Genomic DNA, 17,090 nt, shown 5'->3' with positions numbered 1-17,090 from the left:
TCTCCCCTCTTCAGCCTGCCCTCCATGTGTTTCTCTTCCTCTTTCTTTGTTTGTATTTGTCCAGGTTTTATTTTATGTCTGTCCTTCAGTGTATGTCTCTGTCTGTTTGTGAGTCTGTTTATCTGTTTTCTTATGCGTGTCTGTTTCAATGTCTGGCTTTTTCATTTATTTATTTATTTTGTTTTGGTTTGGTAAGTTTGTACGTTTTCTGTCTACCTTTAGCATAATTGTGTGTGTATTCGCTTCTAAATCTACTTGTCTGTTATTCTGTATGTGTTTCTTTTATGTGTGACTTTTTGCTTCTATTTTTCTAGTGAGAATTATATTGGTCCGATTTTTTTTCCTTTATTGCAAGCTTTTATTTACCTGGCTGCGTTCAGAGTCTATCATTTTCGCTCTCTCTCTCTCTCTCTCTCTCTCTCTCTCTCTCTCTCTCTCTCTCTCTCTCTCTCTCTCTCTCTCTCTCTCTCTCTCTCTCTCTCTCTCTCTCTCTCTCTCTCTCTCTCTCTCTCTCTCTCTCTCTCTCTCTCTCTCTTCCGTCCCAACACACACACACACACACACACACACACACACACACACACACACACACACACACACACACACACACACACACACACACACACACACTCGTTATCCTTTCACCACCACCACAACCACGCGGGAAACTCACCTCGTTACCTGATTTATTATACGTACATCATAATACGCACATTATTTTTCCCCCCTCGTGAATTTTGGGATGAATACTGAACCGCCCCAAAAAAGAGAGAGAAAACGGAACTTGTAATACACACACGGGACACACCGCGGCTGTTGCAAATACCGGGCGAGTGTGCAACATAAAGGTGATTCGTGACGCGGTGGCGGGCGACATCATTGCACCTGTCATTACCTGCGCTCAATTGGCGTGAATATTGGTTGTAAATTGGCCGTTTTTACAGGTGAGGGCCCGTGTCACGTCCGCTCTTCAGCCAGGTACGCCCGTCACGCATCAGGTGAGGGGAGTAATTATTATCCAGGTGTGTTAATTGGTGTTCTAGGGGTGATTAATTGGGTGTTCAGTAGGTGTGTGTGTGTGTGTGTGTGTGTGTGTGTCTGTGGGTGTGTGTGTGGGGGGGCGGATTTGTGTGTGTTAGGTGGTGTTGTTTAGCGGTAGAAATCAGTGTTCACGCGGCCAGGTGTGTGTGTGGCAGGGCTCAGGTGTTGAAACTATTAACGGACAGGTGTGATGTGTGGGATTCATGTACACGTAGGAGTGAATAATTTTGATAGGTTAGGTTAGGTTAGGTTAGGGCAGGTTAGGTTAGGATATGTTAGGTTAGGTTAGGTTAGGTCAGGAAAGGACAAGGTATGTTACTGCACTTTGATCAAGGACGAGAAGCGATTTTTTTGCATTATTTCGTATTTGTGTTCTATTTTATTGCCTTAACTGATTATCACTGCATTCCTTCTATGATTGTCTTTCATACAACAGCAGACTCGACCCCCAGCTACTTTCATCTTTCTTCTGTATTTCTATATTTCTATGGATTTGCAACTTGTACTCTCCCAACCTTTATTTTGAAAGTCCCCCACTTTTTCAATAAACTTTGGAAACTTTCATGGTAGGTTAGAGTAGGTTAGGTTAGGTTAGGTTGGGTTAGGATAGGTATGAGTAAGGTAGTTTGGGTTAGGGTAACGTAGGATAGGGTAAGGTCGGTTAGGTTAGGTTAGGTTAAGTTAGAATAGATTAGGGTAGGATAGTTTGTTAGGTTAGGTTGGGTTAGGATAGGTATGGGTAGGGTAGGGTAGGGTCGGTTAGGCTAGGTTAGGTTAGGATGAATATGTTAGGATAATTTTAGTTAGACAAGTTAATGGTTGAGGAAATATTGTACTCATGGGAATTGACTGATTGAGCTGCGATAATTGTTTTTTTTTTTTTCCATATATGTCTTTTTTAGGTGTGCATGTGCAATTAGCGTGAAGTATCGTAATGATGGATGGTGAGGATGACTGCCTACGCTAATAACAATACGCGAGAGAAAGTGTTACGTAAAGCTTCATTTCAATTGGTATTCAATTGAGTGTCATAACAAGTATTATTATTATTATTATTTCTATTATCATCACTATTATTATTATTATTATTATTATTATTATCATTATTATTATTACTATCATTATTATTATTATTATTATTATTATTATTATTATTATTATCATCATCATCATTATCATCATTTGTAATAGTAGTAGTAGTAGTAGTAGTAGTAGTAGTAGTAGTATAAGCAGTGGTTGTAGTACGTAGTTGTAGTAGTTTCTTTTATGTTATGGCCTATAGCGCCTGTAGGTGTATACTTGAAGAGTATATATGGAAGGCGCTATTCATCTTCACACATTAGTGGCGCTTCTCATTTAAAGTAGTAATAGTATTAGTAAAGTCTCTCTCTCTCTCTCTCTCTCTCTCTCTCTCTCTCTCTCTCTCTCTCTCTCTCTCTCTCTCTCTCTCTTTCTCACATCTCCTTTCTTTCCTTCCTTTACTCACCCACTCTCTCATCCGTACTCAATCTCTTCCATCACACAAAAATAACTAAGGAAAAAGAACCAAGTAACATGATTTACTCTCGCAAGAACATATAAAAGTACCACTACCTTGTTTTTTTCCCGCCTTTATTACTCTACTCTTACCTGTAGACCTTACCGGCACCTTACCTCTCCCTCTCCCTTTCCTCACGCTGCTTTCACTTTGCACCTGCGTCGCCACTGTATCTTCCTGTCAGTAGCAGTTTGTACCGATCTACCTGCACCCTTGCTTCATTATCTACCTGGTGTGGGATATGCTTTTACCTGTGGCCTGGTTTAATTAGTATGTCTGGCTCACATGTTACCTGCCTCCCTGCTCGCCTTTCTGCTCTCCTCCTTCTCTCTCTCTCTCTCTCTCTCTCTCTCTCTCTCTCTCTCTCTCTCTCTCTCTCTCTCTCTCTCTCTCTCTCTCTCTCTCTCTCTCTCTCTCCCTCTCTCCCTTGGTGTTTGTGTCTTATTACTTTTCCTACACACACACACACACACACACACACACACACACACACACACACACACCGCGTAGTGTAGTGGTTAGCACGCTCGACTCACACTCGAGAGGGTCCGGATTCGAATCCCAGAGGCAGCGAGGCAAATGGGCAAGCCTCTTAATGTGTAGCCCCTGTTCACTTACCAGTAAATAGGTACGGGATGTAACTCGAGGGGTTGTGGCCTCGCTTTCCGGTGTGTGGAGTGTGTTGTGGTCTCAGTCCTAACCGAAGATCGGTCTATGAGCTCTGAGCTCGCTCCGTAATGGGGAAGACTGGCTGGGTGACCAGCAGATGACCGTGGTGAATTACACACACACACACACACACACACACACACACACACACACACCCCACCAGTATAGACAAACTACACCAAAATAGATACACAAATACTCACAAATACATGATTACCGGGCATTTATCTTTCTGGCAACATCCTCGGCGCGCACAATGTAAGGCCCAGGTGGATATTTCGGCAGGCAATAAATTTCGGCTCGTCTGCTTCCCGCCGCCGCTGTCCAGGAAGCAGGTTTAGTTCAGCTCTGTATCATGAAGTGCCTGAGTGAATTCCGTAGTAACTTGGGGCCAATGTAGTTTGTTATCTAAGAGAGCAAGACTGATCAGGTTTAATAGGTGTGTGTGTGTGTGTGTGTGTGTGTGTGTGTGTGTGTGTGTGTGTGTGTGTGTGTGTGTGTGTGTAGTGTTTGGGTGTGGTTTTATATTTCATTTTCTTGTTTGTTTTAGGTAGTGTTTTATTTTCGTTTGTATTTATCTTTCTTTTGTGTTTCCTTGTTGATAGTCTAATAGCTATTGTCTTGACGTGTGGGTATTTTTTTTTTTTGTCTTATATTGATTTTTCCTTTTTTTTATATTTTTTTCTACTATTGTGTCATTACAGATTGCTTTCTACGATTTTGTTGTGTTTTTTTATGATGTCTTCCTTGGGTTTGTTATTATTTTTTCGTTTTTAGAGAATGTAAATGAATCAGTATGTGTGTGTGTGTGTGTGTGTGTGTGTGTGTGTGTGTGTGTGTGTGTGTGTGTGTGTGTGTATGATAATAAATCTCCAGGGAACATACATTTGTCTCTGTGTGTTTTGCGTTCACTCTATCTGTGTATGTTTTCATTTGTCTGCGTCTGTCTTTCCCTTCACCTCTGAACGTGTGTGTGTGTGTGTGTGTGTGTGTGTGTGTGTGTGTGTGTGTGTGTGTGTGTGTGTGTGTGTGTGTGTGTGTGTAAATGTATATGTATGTATGTTTATGGGTGTGTGTCGAGAAAGGTCTGAATCTCTCTCTCTCTCTCTCTCTCTCTCTCTCTCTCTCCATATACGCATATTAACGAATCACTGAATCCGAAGCTCCACATAGTTGCTTCTGCTTTAATAATGAGCCGAGCTACTGACTGCCTCTCCTCCATCTCTCTCTCTCTCTCTCTCTCTCTCTCTCTCCGAGCATTAACTCATAATTGTGTTAAGTGTGTCATTTTTCTCCGTGTACTTTTGCAGCGGATGATAAAGAATAATGAATCACGTAAATTGTGCTTAAGTTGATGCATTAATTCCTGTACTCACGCTGCTCATCCGGTCACTTGTGCTCTTAATTATATTCATTTTCACTTCAGATTGAATTGAGTACATTTCTTTTTCTTTACATATCGTTAAGCTTTGCCTGATAATTTGAGCATAATTCTAGCATGATACGGCAAAATGCAACCCTTATTACGATATTAACCTTTATGTGAAACTCAAATGGACTAGAATAATGTTTCCTCTGTGGAGTAATTGGCTATCAGAACCTCTATTATACAATACAAATAATCTTCTCTCCTGTAAAAATGGCTCTTAATGACATTTGATGCTATTGTGATGGCTAAATGTATCTCTTCTTTGGTACTTTATCCTTTTAAAATTCAGCGGGTTCATGTTTAGTGGCTAATTGTCTCTCTAAACTCTAAATATAATAGTAATTCTTTATGTAAAATACGTAAATAAGTTTTTGCATTATATGATATACGATAACTATTCCTTTCGTGGTAAATCCCATGAAATAAGTCAGTTATAGAATTTAATCCTATATGAATGCAGGAAACCCTTCAAAGAACACCTGTTGTTGTACTTCCTGGAACTCCCTGCCTGTGTCTGTATTTCTAACTTCTTATTCAGCGGTTTCATGTTTAGTAGCTTATTGTGTCTCTAAACTCTGAATTTTACAGCAATTCTTTATCTAAAATACATAAATATGTGTTTGCATTAAATAACATTTGATAATTATACAAAAATATTTCCTTTCGTGGTAAGTTCCGTGAAATAAGTCAGTTATAGAATTTATTCCTCTATGAATGCAGAATACCCTTCAAAGAACACCTTTATGTTGTTCTTCCTGGAACTCCCTGTCTGTGTCTGCATTTCCAACTTATGTCTTCACTTCACTCAAGAGGGAGATTTCAAGACATTTGCCCCTGTCCTTTGGTTGATCCCATCGGCTCTGTAAGAAGACTGGCAACTGAGTGGGCCTTTTTTTTTCTTTATATTTTTGTTGTCCTTGTCCTCCTCCTCTTCTACTTAAAAAAAAAAAAACTCACAAATTCCACTTACTACTTCATACCGTAAGACACATTTTTTTAGCACTCAATCCCGTAGAAAATATGAGTAATCTTTATTCTGAGTCCTAAGTAACACATCTCGGCAGTATTCAGCAATTCCATTTTGTATTTAACCCTTTCAAAAGTGGGACATAATTTTACCATGAAATTTGTGTACGATTAGATGATTGTATTGACATTAAGAAGTGTCCATGGAGGTCTGAGGATTAATGGCCAGAGTCTTTAGTATTTGAATTCCCCACCTAAGTATCTGAAGCTGAATATAATTGCCAAATAGTAACCAGAATGAATGTGGAAACGCGTCATGGTACTGAAGGGGTTAATACCAAAAACTACTCAAATACTACAAAATCCAACAAAATACAACATATATTACATTCCTTTACCTCGATCCTAAGGTAACACTCTCCTATATTATTCAATACCATGAATTCCATACGATATCGAATCCAATCCCTTTAAGCTTCACAAAAGAGTAAATAAATCCCATTCCTTTAGTATTTAATGACGTAAAAGAGACTGAATTCTATGGCAACCCTTTCTCTAATCTCTTCTTGTCCTCCCTCTGCTTTCTCCTCTTCGTGCTGGCCATCTTCTTTCTCCTCCTCCTCCTCCTCCTCCTCCTCCTCCTCCTCCTCCTCCTCCTTCTCCTCCTCCTCCTCCTCCTCCTCTCCGTCATGGCGCGAAAACCCTCACTCCCTCAAGCGCAGCAACATAAATTTCCAGAATCACGAGGGGCGAAAATCGTCTCTTTGCTGATGGGGGTTTTGGTCTTATTGGCGCTGGAGTTATGGCGCGAGGCTCAGTGCTCTCCGTAGGGCGCCTCTTAGCACTCTCTCTCTCTCTCTCTCTCTCTCTCTCTCTCTCTCTCTCTCTCTCTCTCTCTCTCTCTCTCTCTGACTGACTGACTCACTAGTTCATTTTTTTCTATTTTTTTTCAATTTTTATTATTGTCATTGATGATTATGATGATGATGATAATAATAATAATAGTAATAATAATGATAATAATGATAGTATTATTATTAGTAATAATAATAGTAATAATAATAATAATAATAATAATAATAATAATAATAATAATAATAATAATAATAATAATATTCTCGTTCCTGGTGTTGTTGTTGTTGTTGTTATTATTATCATGATCATTATGATTATCATTGTCATTTTCATCATCATCATCATCACCATTACCATTATTATTATTATTATTATTATTATTATTATTATTATTATTATTATTATTATTATTATTATTGTCATCATTAATATTATTGTTGTTGTTATTGGTATTTTCATTATCATTGTTGTTGTTATTGCTATTTACATTATTTTGGGGTATCATATCTATGTAGCCATTTTTTTTTCATCTAAGATCTCTTCAAATTTTCTCACCTGCAGTTGCAACGATCAGGTGTACTTTTACGTCACAGAAATATTCATGCATATATAAGTACATGAAATATATATATATATATATATATATATATATATATATATATATATATATATATATATATATATATATATATATATATATATATACACCTTACCTTTCCATTGTCAGGCGAGCCTTTGTCTGTCTCTCTGCTGGCGTTATGGTTACCTTTTCTCTATCGCCTTTTCCTTCCCCCTACGATTCATTTGTTTTCATTTCTCGCTGGACACAAATTGTTTAAGGGAAGGTGGAGCAGGCTGGCGTCCCCTTCACCTGGCGAGCCATTAACACCTCCGCGCCAAGGTGGGCCTGCAAGATAAACACGAGTTACGCTATTCTTTACACTGCCCAGGAGGGAATGAAGCTTTCGGCGATGTATTAGGCAAGGGAAATGAGTAGTAATACGTATCAGTGCATGCTAAATTTATCAATATATGTGCTCTTCTTTTTTTCCCTGGAGGTTTACTTAGGAATTGCAAAGCTAAAGTGAGAAGAATAAGGTGAAAATGAAATGACGCATAAACGATGAATTAGACAAAGTAAACTTGTAGTGAAATGTGTTAGTGTATGGAAGATTTGTTAAAGTGCATATTTTTTTTTTCACTATGGATGTTTTGTTTCAGAATCTCGAACTCCATTGTGAAAGGAATGAGAATGAAAGAGAATGAAGCACTGGCGATGAATTAGATAGCAAAAATTAGAAATAGTGTGTAATAATGTATGTTAAATTTGCTTCACTTATTTTTTGCCTCTGGAAATTTGTCAAGAAAATTTTGACATAAAGTGAGAAAATTGAGGCAAACAGGGAATAAAACTTTTGGTTGTGAATTATGCATCGAGAGTAACAGTAAGGCATGTTGGTGGATGTTATATGTATTGGAATATACGTATACCTAACCTTTTCATTGTGGATGCTCAATTAAAAAGGTGAATGTAATGAAAAGAACGATTGTTTACATGGTGAGTCAATGAAAAACGAGTAAAATGGACATAATAATAACGATAACACATAAAGGAAGCATACTCTTAAAAATATCTACCGTATATTTATAAGAACTCGAAAATAGATAAGACAAATTAATGAATGAAGAATTTAGTAATGAGTGAATAAGATAAAGAAAAACATATTAAACTTTAAGGGAACTGGCAATCAAGTGGGCCTTTTTTTTATATCTTTTGTTGCCCATGGTCGGATTCCCCACATGCATAAGAAAAAGAGACAATGAATAACAGAAACATGTATACAATTAATGAAATACACATTATACTCACACACACACACACACACACACATAAGAGTCATCGATATAAAGGACGTAAGTATGGCAGCAGTGTCAATATACAGAGAGTTATTAGAGAGCGGAAGGAGGCGTGGCAATAAGGTTTGTTTGGTTAAAAACTGTATAGGGGAATTATAATTAAATGTGATACTATTTGCTCTGGCTTGCTGGTCACGTGTTGCTAATGATGTACTGGATCTTTTTGTGCCTTTGACTGCAAATGAATGAGAGTAGTGAACGTGACTCGCATTCATTGATGACTTGTTAATGACGGGCAGGAGTGTACACGTGTCCACCTTGCTTCATTACTTACACCTATAGACTCACGTACACTTACACCGGCAGATAACATTTACACACACACACACATTTGCATATTACGTACACACATATACACACCCATAGCAAGGAAAAATAGGATGTTGTTTATTGAAGCTACATAGGTGTGAACATGATACGGCTTCAACGTAAACACACACACACACACACACACGCACACACACACACACACACACACACACACACACACACACACACACACACACAGAGGAGATTTCATCAATTTCAATGCTTCCATATAAATGTTCCTGTCTGTAACATATTTCAACACAATGTCTTTTACGACACAGAACGTAAATCATCGACATGAGCCGTTGAGCGAAAATTTGTGAAAACACTGTAACTTAAGGATTTTTTTTTTCTATTTCCGCTTAATTAATCAAACGATTACTCAGAGAGAGAGAGAGAGAGAGAGAGAGAGAGAGAGAGAGAGAGAGAGAGAGAGAGAGAGACACACACACACACACACACACACACACACACACACACACACACACACACACACACACACACACACACACACACACACACACACACACACACACACACACACACACACATGTAAACAGGCACACAAACTAAGAAAATAAACAACAAAAGAAAGCCAGGAAGCATGACACACTTTTATTTTCATCTACAAAAAAAAAAACACACGAAAGATGAAACCTTACTAAAAAAAAAGCATTAAAAAAAACAATGCTGGAAACTTTTGCGACCATTTAGTCTCATAACAAGCAACGAGAGACGAGGTGAACAAGAAAATATAAACAAAGAAAACAGGAATCAGAGAGAGAGAGAGAGAGAGAGAGAGAGAGAGAGAGAGAGAGAGAGAGAGAGAGAGCTTGTACTTTGTCATAGATCCCAATTATATTTTTCCTTTCTCTTTTTACTCTTTTACTTATTTTTTTCATCCTCGTAATTCTTTTCCTTCATGCGTTGGGCGAGTTAAATTTTCACTTTTTATTATTTTCCATTTTCTTTCGCCGTTTTCTTTGTTCCTGCATCTCTTTTTTTTTCCTTCAGTGTTTTATCTCGCCATACTTTTGCTTTCCTTCCTTTTTTCGTTCGTGTGTTCGTGTAATTAATTGTTTGTTTGTTTTGCTTACTCTTCTATCCCTGTCTTTTCTTCTCTTCATTTTCTCCATTGGGTGTGTTGCTTTGTTGATGTTTTCTCTACTATTTTTCACTCCCTTGTGTTTATGTGTGTCTATCCATGTGTGTGTGTGTGTGTGTGTCTGTGTGTGAGTGTGTCTGTCTTATACACACACACACAGTAACCCTCACCCACCACCACTCACCTGAAACACACTACAGCACCCCACATGTGTTGCGTTGCGCTTGCAGAACACAAGTGAATTAGTGTAGAAGGAGCGCCGTCTGTTGGAGGGAACGACGTAGGGACAACACACAGCTAGAGGCGAGACTGGACAGGAGGGAGAGTGAACAGACAATGGATGGATGTCAAGTAAAGGAAGTGAGGTGGACACGACACACAGCTATATAACGAATACAGAACACTCTACATGGACCATTGCTAGGGTGTCTGTAGTTACCTGGCGCATAACCCTTTTCAGTACTGGGAGGCATTTTTTACCACGAGTTTTGTATAGACGATTTTATTGATATTAGAAGGATTTATGGAGGTCAGAAGATTAATGGCCAGCGTCTTCACTATTCTAATCCCTACATGAGTTTGTGAGGATGTACAAAATTGCCAAATAGTAAGAACAATGAATATAAAATGCACCATGGTAGTAAATGGGTTAAAACTTGCAGGTGTGCTTCAGGTGTGTGTAGGAGACGTGTAGGGTGAGAGACAGAGGGTGGCTAAGGGCATAAAGGTGTGAGATAGAGAGAAAGAGTGGGGAGGCCATTTAGTATAAAGAACGTGAAGGTTTTGTATGACGAAAGAGGAGCGTGGGTTGGGTGATAAGAGAGGGAGGGATAGAGAAAGAGGGAGAGAGAGGAAGGAAAGGAGAGGAAGGAATGGAGGGAAAGAAGGAAGGAAAGGAGTGAGTGAGGGGAAGGTTGGAAGAGAGGGAGAAAGAGGTAGTGAGTGAGAAAGATATGAATGGTAGTGCTTAGAGTGATAAAGGAATCTCTCTCTCTCTCTCTCTCTCTCTCTCTCTCTCTCTCTCTCTCTCTCTCTCTCTCCCGGTAAATTTATACGATTCCTTTCTCTTCCTCTCTTTAGTTTCACCTGTGCTAAATTCTCTCTCTCTCTCTCTCTCTCTCTCTCTCTCTCTCTCTGTGTGTGTGTGTGTGTGTGTGTGTGTGTGTGTGTGTGTGTGTGTGTGTGTGTGTGTGTGTGTGTGTGTGTGTGTGTGTGTGTGTGTCATCATCTCATCACTTTCCAACAACACACATCTTTACCATCAAAATTCGAGAGAGAGAGAGAGAGAGAGAGAGAGAGAGAGAGAGAGAGAGAGAGAAGGGGGGGTGTTCTAATATATATCATGGCTGGTGAGATGACGTGTCGCTTCTCCATGGTGCAGGAAAGGGTGATTTGGTCCTGTTTAACTCATGGGATTGTCGCTCTTAACGGGCTAGCGCTGTCTTGCCCCCTCGCCTTGCCCATGTATCACGTGATATTAGTGTTGAGGCGAAGCGGGGAGAGGGAGAAAGGGAGAGAGAGGGAGAGGGAGGGAGAGGTAAGGGTGACTTGAGTTTGACCCCGTTGTGATATTTTCTTGTTCCTTTCTCTCTCTCTCTCTCTCTCTCTCTCTCTCTCTCTCTCTCTCTCTCTCTCTCTCTCTCTCTCTCTCTCTTTTTATAGCTATTAATCTTTTTTTTTTTGTAATTTCAGTGTGACTATTTTTTTCCTATTTTTTATTCACATTTTGAATTATTTACTTTCTTTCTTCGTCCCCTCCTACTGTTTTTTTTTCTTTTACTTTGTTTTTAGTGGTCTGTTCCCTCCTTCCTTCTCCTCCTCCTCCTCCACCTCCTCCTCTGCTTTTTCCTCCTCCTCGTTCTTCTTCTCCTCTTTCTCCTCCCTCTTCCTTCTTTTTCTCGCCCCCTTTATCTTCCCTTTTTTTTTACAGTCCGTTTGTGCTGAAAAAGTTGGTGTTTTTCTTCTTTCCTTTCTAACTTTTTTATATATATTTCTTTTTTTATTCGACTTCTTACAAATAACACAATTGCTTAGTTGTTGTTTCTCCTGTAGTAAAAAAAATGTTTTGTTACTCTTTTTTACTTTTTTATACATCTATTCATTGCAAACCCTTGTCTTTCTTTCTTTCGTATATAAAAAAGATTGGAAAAATAATGACGGTAATGATGAAAATAGTGATGAAGACAGAACTTCTAGTGGTGATGATGGTGACAGTCGTAATGGTAATAGTTATGGAAGTATTTGTGATGATAATGGCAATAATGATGATGATGATGGTGAGAAAGCTCGCCAGTGATAGTGCCTCTCCATCTTGGCAGTGAAGGGAAGGGAAGAGGCAGTGAAGGAGAGAAGAAGGAAGAGGAGGAAAAAGGGAAATTAATTGAGATTGTCCGGAGGGAGTCTTAGATAAAAAGTGAGGGATGGAGGAAAGGCGAGATGGAGAGAGGAGGAAAGGAGGAATCAGGAGGGTGGTGGGGAGAGAGGAAAGAGGAGCGAAAGGGAGAGGAGAAAAGAAAATGTCTAAGATAAGTAAAGAAAAGCAAACGAGGAGCTGTTAATAGGAAGGAGAGGAGAAGAAAAAAGAAAGAAAAGAGAAATAAAAGAGAACTTAAAAGGAAGGAGAAGGAGAAAAAGATGGATTATTATTAGTAGAATGAGGAGGTAAAGAAAAAGTAAGAAATGAAGAGACAAGAGATAAAGGAGATAAAAGAGAGGAAAAAGGAAGAGAGTCAAGAATGATGTAATTTAATAGGCTTTCAGTAAAATAATCCTTCTTAAACACGTCAATTAATCCTCTTTATTAATCCTAAATATAAAAAACTGTCTTTCCAATCATTATTAATCATCTTTGCCTTGTGTATCGATCTCTTTAACAATATCCTCCTTCACTCTATTACTCACAAAGCTCATACTAATAATAATACTCATACATAACGGATATTTCTTTTATAATATCCTCACAAGATATATATTTCACTTTAACCCCTTCAGTACCATGACACGTTTCCATTTTCATTTTGCTTACTATTTGGTGATCTTATACAGCTTCAGAAACATATCGGAGGGATTAGAATTGTGAAGTCTCTTGCCATTAACCTTCTGACCTCCATGGATCCTTCCTAAGTAATATCGTCTAAGTATACCCAAAACTCATGGTAGAAATGCGTCCCGGTACTGAAGGGGTTAACAAGACTTAGAGCACATACATGCAAATCTTTCATATATGCAACTTTTTTTTGTTAATCTCCTTGTAATTCTCATCAAATTTTCAGTATCGCGTATAAAACTCATAATGTTCTCACCAATGCTAACTTTTCCCACTTATGATTAAAGATTGAGCTCTTCCTTATCCTTATGGTTTCTTTTTCTCTCATTATCAAGCATAAGATTCAATCAAGTGTTAGTATCAGTCGCTCAAAAATTGTAAATCTTCAGACACAAAGTTTATCTCCAATTATCTCTTTCCCTGTCCATTTAGATATTTTCCAGTGTCCAGGATGTTAACCCTTCAGTACTGGAACGTATTTTTACCATGAGTTTTGGTGTGATTAGACGATTGTATTTACATTACGAAAGGTTTATGGAAGTCAGAAAATTAATGGCCAGAGTCTTCACTATTTTAATCCCCCTACATAAGTTTCTGAAGCTGTATGAAATTACCAGACAGTAAGCAAAATGATTATGAAAACGTGTCCTGGCACTGAAGGGGTTGAGGAAGAATTTTAACTAAGATTTATAGTAAGTTGAAAGATTTAAGAGATTTCACTTCCACCTCCTCATTTTAAAGTTCAAATCCTGATGAATAACCTCTTTTACAAACAGTCTTTACGTAATAATGATCTATACGAGAGACAGGAAAGAAGGCCCGTAGCAAGTAATATAGTCTAAAAGAGAGTTCATATCCACTGCTTCCTATTTAATTCACCAGTATTAATACCTCAGTGAATATAACCTTTACAAACACTCATCTTCACGCTGTAATGATCCATATGAGAGGCAAGGATGAAGGACCAAAGCCAGTAATAGAGTTTGATAAAGACTTCACTGACACTCGCGAGCATTATTACTTTAGTGAATATCGCTTTTCCAAACACTCATCTTGCGCTACAAAAGAATTCCCGATGCAATGATCCATACGGGAGAGAGCAAATAATGAATAGAACAGTAAACCTCATTATCTCTTCCTGGTTAGTTCATTATCAAGCTTCCATCAACACAATCAGCTTATCGAAATGCACTTTAGAATGACGGGGAACATTTATTGCATTGATTTGAGATTAATTAAATGTATTTCTACCCATCCTCTCAAAAAAATCTATTCGTAATACATTTAGCGTTATTAATATATGCAGAATGGGAAGCATATGGCAGGTACTGTATAAAATATCACGAATTTGCATATGGAAACCAGAAAAAATAGATAAAAAAACAATAATCACCATAAACTCAATTAAGAAACACTTCCCGAAATCCTCAGATACTTAAATAACCATAATTTTTTTTTTCATTATCTTTCGTCTTAGTCATGGCGCCATCTTCAGAAACGCTTCCCTCTCTCACTGCGACCATTTTCAAAGACAACAGAAACGGTTAGCCGAGTTCTGAAGAGTATCTGTCCTGTCGATAATGCAGAAAACTTGTTAACATGTCCCTAAAATTACAGAAATATCCTTAAGAAAACCCGTGTCACTTCAACTAAAGTCTTTAAAAAGATTATATGTCATGTTCATAATGCAAAAAACTCGTTAACATGTCACTAGAATTACAGAGACATCCTTAAACAACTTTTTTTTTTTTTTTTACGTCAAGGCTTATAGCACCTGTAGGCACACTTCAAGAGTGAAGAGTGTATAGAAACCGCTGTTCAGCTTCCGCCCATTAGTGGCGCAGGCAATTTTATATAGAATGGTACCCATATTAGGGTATAATTGTAATATAATATAATTATAATTAGGGCTCATATCACCCCCGAAGCTCATCTTGGGTGTAACCACCTAGAACCTTAGTATCATGATGACATATAGGTAACTTTAAACCACTCAACAAATGGCAAAGTGTTTAAGGCTGCACGTGGTGGGATTCGAACCTACGCGTGGTCGTCTGTCCAATCTCACGCTCACCACCTTATCCACTACGCCACCGTCTGTCTCCCTAGATCCCTTAAAAAGAGTATTTATCCTGTTGATAATGCAGAAAGCTTGTTAATATGTCACTAGAATTACAGAAGCATCTTTAAAAAACTCACTAGAATTACAGAAACATCCTTAAAATCTCGTGTCACTTTAACTACAGCCTTTAAAAAGAGTATTTCCCCTATTGATAATGCAGAAAACTTGTTAACATGTCACTAGAATTACAGAAACATCCTTAAAAAAAACCCGTATCACCTTAACTAGAGCCCCTTGAAAATAGTGAAGGTGCTGTGAGGAGCGGAAGTGCTTCAGAATAAGGGCCTTGGTTATCATGATATTAACCTGGGATTGTACTGAGGAGTCTAACGCTCTCGCCCGCTGCCTTGCATTACTCGCTGACGGCGCTTCTAATTGTAGCAGCCTCGTCTTCACATCCTATCGCACCTCAAGATCCCAAGGCCAGAAATGCGAGGGGGCGAATTCTCTTATCTAGGAAAGGTGATACGTGTTGTCTGCTGTGTGTGTGTGTGTGTGTGTGTGTGTGTGTGTGTGTGTGATAGTGGATGTGTTTGTTTGATGGTAAAGAGAGAGAGAGAGAGAGAGAGAGAGAGAGAGAGAGAGAGAGAGAGAGAGAGAGAGAGAGAGAGAGAGAGAGAGAGAGAGAGAGAGAAAGCAAACAGACAGGCAAATAGGAAGAGAAAAACAAAAACAAACTAAAAGCACAGACGTAACAATGAATCTCCATTAAAACTCTCTCTCTCTCTCTCTCTCTCTCTCTCTCTCTCTCTCTCTCTCTCTCTCTCTCTCTCTCTCTCTCTCTCTGCAGTGTGTTTTGTATAGCCAGACAAAAAAGATAATTCCAGATTACAATTTTAGATTCCCACTAATCAAACGGGAAGAAAAGAAACAGGAAAAGTGTCTTAATAGTTTTTTCCCCTCCGTTGTTTTTCCCTGAAGCTTTTATTTCAGAGAGCAAGCAGTGAAATGAGTTGTAATTACGATATCTTCTTTTATCACCGTTCTTTTTTTTCAAATTTTTTTTCTCCGTTACGATTGTTCTCTCTTTACATTCTGATAGCGGTAGGAGAAAAAATTGCTCACACTGAAATACAATACGAGGGAATATCAGGTTAAGTGTATATCTTCCTAGGGCTATACAGAATCATTTAAAATACGAGAGGATGTCAGGTTGGGTGTATATATAAGAGAGTGTGACCCGCCTAGTTGTCTCTGTGGCCTTGGAAAATAGTCGTGGTGAGAGAATACAGCGTTTTTAAGGGTGTTTTTATGGTTCTGGTGATGGATTGGCAAGATTTCTAGTTTATTAAATGGAGAAACTCTCTTGAAAACCCTGTTAGTTGTCTCTGTGGTCTTGCAAAATTGTTTATTTGTTCGACAGGGAAGAGTTAACCCACATCAATACTGAGACGCTTTTTCACCACGATTTTTGGATAAGATTACAAGGTTTTATTTGCATTAGGAAGGGTCTATGGTGGCCAAAAGATTAAAGGCAAGAGTCTTTAGTATTTTAATCCCCACATAAGTTTCTGAAACTGTCTTAAAATCGTCAAATAGCAAGCAGAATGGATATGAAAATGCGTCCTGGTACTGAAGATATTAAAATGTTGAGGACTGGTAACAAAATATGCAGTTGAAAAATGTAGATTGGAAATAAGCGTATGGTACAAAAAATATCACTGTTTTTTTTAAAGTGTTAACATTTTCTCCATACGAGAGAGAGAGAGAGAGAGAGAGAGAGAGAGAGAGAGAGAGAGAGAGAGAGAGAGAGAGAGAGAGAGAGAGAGAGAGAGACGGACGGACTTAGGAGCGGACGAACTGAGAAGTGGACGGATGGACGAACAAACAGAGAAACAGACAGACAGACAGAGAGACAGACATATATACAGACAGACAGACAGAGAGACAGACAGACAGACAGAGAATATACAGATAGACAGACAGACAGACAGACAGACAGACAGACAGACAGTCAGACAGACATACAGAGAGAGAGAGAGAGAGAGAGAGAGAGAGAGAGAGAGAGAGAGAGAGAGAGAGAGAGAGAGAATAATGATAAACTGATAACCCATAAAAAAAATAGAAAACTAAATAAAAACTAATAAAAACACA

The 17,090-nt window shown here is 38.5% G+C and overlaps 1 long non-coding RNA gene across 1 annotated transcript in view; it reads left to right on the top strand.

Moving 5' to 3' along the window:
* LOC123499398 overlaps positions 1–7,418 on the top strand; it is a 27,452-nt gene extending 20,034 nt beyond the window's left edge. Inside the window, exons 3-4 of the long non-coding RNA XR_006672971.1 lie at positions 945–998; positions 7,343–7,418. This is a non-coding gene — a long non-coding RNA (uncharacterized LOC123499398). The remainder of the gene's footprint in view (positions 1–944; positions 999–7,342) is intronic.
* The last annotated feature ends 9,672 nt before the right edge of the window (positions 7,419–17,090 follow it).

The sequence above is a fragment of the Portunus trituberculatus genome, chromosome 49, assembly GCF_017591435.1.
Source record: "Portunus trituberculatus isolate SZX2019 chromosome 49, ASM1759143v1, whole genome shotgun sequence".
Lineage (NCBI taxonomy): Eukaryota > Metazoa > Arthropoda > Malacostraca > Decapoda > Portunidae > Portunus > Portunus trituberculatus.
The sequence above is the reverse complement of the archived record's forward strand: the minus strand, read 5'-3'. Positions and strand labels throughout refer to the sequence as shown.